Source organism: Terrapene carolina, unplaced genomic scaffold, assembly GCF_002925995.2.
Source record: "Terrapene carolina triunguis isolate 2854851 unplaced genomic scaffold, T_m_triunguis-2.0 Scaffold193, whole genome shotgun sequence".
In the NCBI taxonomy this organism is placed as follows: domain Eukaryota; kingdom Metazoa; phylum Chordata; order Testudines; family Emydidae; genus Terrapene; species Terrapene triunguis.
Genome location: NW_020664544.1, coordinates 4,407,376 through 4,413,257, shown reverse-complemented (window position 1 = coordinate 4,413,257; position 5,882 = coordinate 4,407,376).

Genomic DNA, 5,882 nt, shown 5'->3' with positions numbered 1-5,882 from the left:
GCCCTTGGGAATCTAACCCACAACATGGAAGGCCTGATTCCCCATCGTCCTGCACCTCGTGTAACCATGGACACCAGTGCAAAGCAGGTGTGAAACACGAGCAGGTCAGAAGGGGAGCGTCTTACAGCCACTCGCAGTTCTGTGTTCTAATCCCTCATGGAGCCCCCACCTGCGCCGTTCCGGTCACCACTCCATGCTCACCTGGGGTCTGGTCACAGCGAGCTTCGGAACCGGCTGCCTTGGCGTTTCCCCTCATGTCCGGCCACAGGAATCTGGAACCCGCCCCAGCCCCATCCGAAGAAGTGGGTTGTAGCCCACGAAAGCTTATGCTCTAATAAATTTGTTAGTCTCTAAGGTGCCACAAGTACTCCTGTTCTTTTTGCGGATACAGACTAACACGGCTGCTACTCTGAAGCTTATAAGGAAAGAGACCCTCCCCAAGGTTGCCGGAAAGGTGACAGTCACGGCGCAGCCAGCTGGAAAAGAGTGAACTCACCACTCTTCTAGTCTGCCGGTGGTCCAGCGTCAGCGCACCGTCCTCTGGCTGTCGGTTGTGTGGCCACACCTCCGCTGACCCCAGTTCAGCCACTTCATCCAATGGCTAACTTCTACTCGGCCGGTCCCAGGGCTAACCCCACCACAAGCTCTCATCCTCTTCCTCCACCTAAAAGAGGCACGTGACCCCGGGACACACCCCCTGAACTCCCCAGGGGACGATCCGGGACGGCGTGGGGTTTGTGTCATGCTTAGAGTCACAGCCAAGAGTCTAGAGAAGCCAATTAAAAACAACAACTGAGGCTCCAGGCAAGATTTCTACAGGACTTTGGGTTGGCTGTCCTGTATCCTGCGGTGCCCCTCCTCTGATCAGCTTGGCACTCTATTGCAATTTACCACCGGAAATTCATTCTTCCCCATCAGACAGTTCTGCCCTCAGATAAGCACACACACGCCTCTGGTGGAGTCCGAGGGGCACCTCACTCACACAAACAGCAGAGCAGAATTTAGCTCCAGTTCTTCCTTTGAAAGGACACGGCTTTATTTGACTGCATTACACATGGGCCACAGAGGGCTGCGAAAACCAGGATCCTGAAACCCCTATTATCCCAAACGATTACTAGGCCATCCCCCCGCCTAATGCTGAATGCTGTTATCCCCATTCCGCAGATAGGGAAATAATGCACAGTGGGGCTAAGTGACTTGCCCAAGGTCATGCAAGACATCTGGGGCAAACCAGGAACTTGAAGCCAGGTCCACCCGAGCCCTAGGCTAGTGCTCCAACCACTGGGCCGTCCTAGTTTAAATTGATGCTGGCCATCACTGCTCAACCACTGTTGTATGTAACGTACTGGAGCTGGGTGTGAATAACCATCACTCCAGATTTACAGCAGCTGGGGATCTGGCCCAATGCACCTAGAGTCACTGCATTTCTTTTAGTAACACGAGAGGCGAGGCCTGCCTGGCTGCCCGCAATGCAATGAGGGAAGGGACGACAGACGACAGGAGTTGGTCCCAGCGGGACGCTGCAGTTAGACCACATCAGGAAGGAGAGGAGGAGGGAGGCTAGGCCGACTTGTTGTTGGTTTGTTGATTTTTTTTTTCTTTGTTGGGAAAATGGTAATTTTAATTAAAAGGCAAACGAGCGCTCTGGAAATTGACTTGAAGCACGGAGTTATTAAGAAGCTGTTGATGCTGTGAATTATTCCTCCTTGGGTCGCCCGCCGGGGGAGGGCGATTAGATGGGATCAGCTGCATTAATGTCCCATTTCTGTGCATGCAGGGAAAGGAAAGGGCTGGGGCAGAATCCCTGAGCAGTTCAGGCCGGAGGACGGGCCCCACACATGCTCACAGCACCTTGGGGAAGAGGGGAACTCCTGTCCCATGGCCTCAGCATCATTACTTGGCACAGCTCCAGGCCCAGCCACCCCGGGGCCTCCAAACACTTTGCCAACGGGACTCAGCAAAGCTTTCCACCGTCCACTGGGAACCTGAGACCCATCGGGCAGCTGGCTACCTTGGGTCAAACAACAACCTAGCTCCTAAGGCCAGCTGGCCTGATCACAGAGCCTGACCTCCTGCGTCACACAGACCAGAGGACTTCCCTGAATTCATTCCGGTTTGAACCAGAACATCTCCCTTCGCAAACCAGCCCACCTTCATTTAAAAATGGCCAGTGACGGAGAACCCACCCCGCCCCACTGGCACAAGTCGTTCCAATGTCCAATGCCTCTTGTTTCCAGTCTGAATTTGTCTAGCTTCAACTTCCAGCCATAAGGCCTGCTTTCCTAGCCTTCAATCACTGGCTTCCAGCGTGTGACTTTAACCCTTCCAGTGCCGATCCTCAGCAGTCTCCGAAGGCCATCCAAACAATCTCATAACTCTCTCCTGCTCTTTCATGTTCTGCAGACCGGTCGAAGGTGCCCAACGAGGCTGGCTGGCCCTGACCCTCTCAGGTCAGCGTCCCAATGAGGCAGCGGTTTAAGGGTACCCAGCCATGCTGCACAACCGCGGAGGGCAGGGAATTAAAGAAACTGCACTGGGAATCTAAAGTCCTTAATGGGAACATTCCCAGAGTTAAAACGTGGTTAATGCCCCGGCCCTTATGAAAGCAATAGGAGGGGTAAACGTTTCAGAAGCCTCTCCGTCAAGCACCCCTGGGGAAATGAGAAAGTCGGCGTCTGTGCCTTCTGGCCTTAAAGTCTGTGACTCTATTAATCAATTATTTGTCCTGCAATAGCGCCTAGAAGTGCCAATCCTGGAGCAGGGCTGCCCCGCGCTTGGCGCTGTACAAACACAGAACAAAAAGACAGTCCCTTCCTATGGAGCTTACAGTCGGTATACAACAAGAGATGGACACACACAGACAGGGGAGTGGAAGGAAGCAAGGAGACAATGCTAGTCAGCAGGATAAGCCATGATTCTCCGTACACTAGCGGCCTAACCACTGTCCAGGGTTAGTAGCCATCACAGCAAAGGAGGGACTGATGCTGATAAGATTTGTGCTGTGTTAGTGCCCACACGCTCAGATGGAGACTGAAGCTCCATTATGTCGGGCGCTGTACTGAGACAGGCCAGACAGACGAAGGAAGGATTATTATGATCTGTGCTGTACAGATGGGGAAACCGAGGCACAGAGCAATTAAGTGACTCACCCAAGGTTACACAGAGTGTCTGTGGCAGAGCTGGGAAGTGACCCAAGGTCTCTTAAGATGCTTTCACCACACGGTCATCCTAGCCATTCACACAGATCTCATCATTATCCACAAGCACAACCAGCCAAGTGGGGTCAGAGTAAGACCTCGTCCCATACACCACTGCTCACATTAGCCTCCACCAGGGCCAGCTCCAGGCACCATGGGCTGCCAGTGGTATCAGCTATGCTGCTGCGAAGCTACCGGAGCCCTTCGCCCGGCTCCCGGATTGGGATTTGAGCGTGGTGCAATCAGCTCTAACCAATTACTCATCCCGGCCAAAAGGAGGAGCTGCCTTGGACGAGAACAACATGAGCGCCATAAAAAAAAAGACAGTGAATTTAGCCAAGAGGGCTGCCTCCTAAATGGGAGACCAAGCCACACAAATCAGGTGGCTTTTAATTATTGAAATTGTTAACGAGCTGCTGGGATGAAGGGGAGTGGAATTTCCCCCCCCCCGGCTTCCCTTTCCACTGCACTTGCCACCCATGCCCAGCCCAGGGCACTCTCAGCTTGCCAGCTCCTGCTGACTGCCAGATCTAGGCATCTGCTCCGCCAGCGGTCTGGGGCCAGGTAAGCAGCTGATGAGGCTCTTTGGAAAGAGGCAGATACACGCCCTGCGGCAGGGCTGTTAGAAAAATGTAGCAGGTCTTTCCCCCCGTCTCTTTGAAGTACAGGCTGGCAGGGCTTCTTAGCAAGGGTGCGGTGAGCTGGTCAGCACATGGCTTGGTTGGAAAGCAACTTGTTTTCCACCGCGCATTTGGCGGGTGGGTTTTTCATTTGGCTTCTCAGGTGGTTGGAGAAAGTGGGGTGGGTTTGTTCAGCCTCCTCGCGTCCACAACGCAGCTGGTGGGCACGCAGGGTTGGCCCAGCCTCTGGGCAGGACGGTGGGTTACAGCACGGGGACGTGTCACGCCCAAGGGAAGAGACACTGAGCCAATGCGTCGATTGGATTATTATTATTAGGTGTATTACAGTAATATGCAAGGTGTGTCCACACTGCATTATAAAGCCAGGTCTAGGGGACCCGGGCTTGGGGGCTCCGTGTTTCTAAAGCTTGTAAACCCAGGTTTACAGTTGCTGGACCCGGGTTTCACAGCCACACTGATGTGTCCATGCTGCACTGCGCAGAACGTCTGACTCAGGTCTGCGGCTAGGCCTGCGTCCACACTGCAAAATGACAGGGCTTGGAGCTGAGTCTCAGCAGGGCTTGGGTTTGACCCTCCCCCTAGCAGGGTCCTAGGACCCTTGTCCTGAGTGCTCGCTGACCTGAGTCAGCCTGACTTGTGTGTGGATGGAAACGGGGCTTGGGCTCAAACCTTAGTGTGCAAGGCAGACAGACCCCTAGGATATGTCTACACTGGAGAAAAAAAATAATGCAGCGGGGAGTCTCAGAGCCTGGGTCAACTGACTCCAGCTCGCGTTATGGGGCTACAAATAGCTACGCAGACGTTCCCACTCAGGCTGCAGCCTGATCCGCTCCCCTTGCTGAGTTTCACAGCCCGAGCTCCAGCCTGCACGGGAACCTCGACACGGCTACTTTTAGCCCCGTAGCACGAGCTCCGTGAGCCTGAGCCAGTTGACCCGGCTCTGAGACTCGCCGCTGCGGGGAGGGGAGGGATTGGTGGTGCAGCTGCACGCCTGGAGACCCCAACTGAGCTCAGGGCCTAGTTGTGCTGGGCGCAGCACAGACACAGTGGGTGTGATCCGTGCCCCAGGGAGCTCAGAGTATAAATAGACAGGAGAGGGCTGGTGACGGTTGACTGGTTTCAGGGAAGGGAAATCAACTCCGCACCTAAATCCTCTTAAGGGCCTTTCTTTGGGGCGTTGCTTATTGTCCCGCTGCTCACAATCCTCAGAGGCCTCCCTGCCTCAGCCTGGGGCCAAAGGACACATTCTTCCCCTGTTTGCCTGATTACCCCCTCTCCTCCTTATATATGCATGTGATAGGCCGTGGTTGCTTCTTAACCCTTTCCAGGCTGCTGCGTTGACCTCGTCACAGGTGGGAGAAAAGAAGGACGATTATTCCCCTTTAATGGTGGTGGGAACTGAAGCCTAGTGACTTACGGGAGGGGATGTTTCAAAAGACCCACATTCAGCTCCAGCTATTTGAATACTGGCCCAAATTTCACAGTAGGAACCTGCTAGGGGCTGAGTTCGTCTGAAAATCCAGCCCTCATGGCCTTGCCCAAGGTGTGTGTGACCCAAGGACCCCTGGATGCCAACTGGCGCAGGGGTACAGGGGTCATTTACGGTCTCTACTGAAAGTCTGCATCACACGAGATGTATGTACGGAAAATATGGGAGGATTTACGGACACATACTAAAAAGCATGTTCTCTAGGTCTGTAGCTAACAGCAGGTCACTCAAAAGTAGCACATCTTGAGACAAACGCCTCCAGGCAGGGGCTGGGAGATGCTTCTCTCCCTGGAGAACCATTGGGTACCGTGGCGTCTGGGAGCATTCTGAGCCGAGAGCTGGTCGAGCCTTCCGAAGGGTATGAACAGGACGACAGAAACATCCGTGAAGGGAACGACCCTCTTTCCAGGTGAGCATCAAAGGTCTGGTGTGGTATGTCTGGAGGTGCAGAAAGACACCCTGGCACCCTTCCACATATGAAGACAAGCTGCCAGCGGGCTTGGTCTTAGGAAAGGGAGATCTCAGCCAACTTGGCTGAAAATGCCGGGAAAGGGA